The sequence below is a fragment of the Phodopus roborovskii genome, unplaced genomic scaffold (genome assembly GCF_943737965.1).
Source record: "Phodopus roborovskii unplaced genomic scaffold, PHOROB, whole genome shotgun sequence".
NCBI classification, from domain to species: Eukaryota; Metazoa; Chordata; class Mammalia; order Rodentia; family Cricetidae; genus Phodopus; species Phodopus roborovskii.
This window is the reverse complement of record NW_026126433.1, coordinates 45,704,384-45,705,640: the sequence shown is the minus strand read 5'-3', so window position 1 is coordinate 45,705,640 and position 1,257 is coordinate 45,704,384.

Below are 1,257 nucleotides of genomic sequence, written 5' to 3'. Positions count from 1 at the left end.
ACAGGATAAAGTGCTTTAAAAAAGAATAATAAAAAGAAAGAGTAGCTGAGTGTGGTGGCACAGCACTCAGGAGACAGAGGCAAGCAGATCTCAGTAAACCTGGTATACATAGTTAATTCCAGGACAGATAAAAGTTACACAGAGAAACCTTGTCTCAAAAAATAAAAAAAAAAAAAATACTATAGCTCTGTAGTAGAGCTTAAAGTTGGGGATGGTGATGCCTCCTGAAGTTCCTTTATTGTACAGGTTTGTTTTGGCTATCCTGGGTCTTTTGTTTTTCCATATGAAGTTGATTACTATCCATTCAAGGTCAGTGAAGAATTATACTGGGATTTTAATGGGGATTGCATTGAATCTGTATATTGCTTTTGGCAAGATTGCCATTTTTATTATGTTTATCCTACTATCCAAGAGCATGGGAGATCTTTCCATTTTCTGGTATCTTCTTCAATTACTTTCTTTAAAGATACAAAGTTCTTGCTATATAGGTCTTTCACTTGTTTGGTAAGCTTTCCTGAAAACAGCCTGGTATTTTCACAAAAGTAAACTAATGGAATCAAATCGAAAATCCTGATATTAACCCACAGACCTATGAACACCTGATTTTTGACAAAACAGCTAAAAGTATACAATGGGAGGAGAAAAGCATCTTCAACAAATGGTGCTGGCACAATTGGATGAGGGTGTGTAGAAGACTGCAGATAGACCCATGTCTATAGCCACGCACAAAACTCAAGTCCAAATGGATCAAAGACGTCAACATCAATCCAGCCACAGTGAACCTCTTAGAAGAGAAAGTGGGAGGTACCCTTGAACAAATTGGTACAAGAGACTGCTTCCTGAACATAACTCCAGGAGATCTACAATTAATAAAGGGGACCTCCTCAAACTTAGAAGCTTCTGTAAGGCAAAGGACACAGTTGACAAGACCAAACGGCAGCCCACACACTGGGAAAAGATCTTCACCAAACCTACATCTGACAAAGGGCTGATCTCCAAAATATACAAAGAACTCAAGGAACTAGTCAACAAAACACCAAATAACCCTATTAAAAAATGGGGTACAGAACTGAATAGAGATCTCTCAATATAGGGAATCAAAAAGGCTGAAAGACACTTAAGAAAGTGCTCAACATCCTTAGCCATCAGGGAAATGCAAATCGAAACAATTTTGAGATACCATCTTACTCCTGCCAGAATGGCTAAGATTAGAAACACCAATGACAACTTATGCTGGAGAGGATGTGGAGAAAGGGG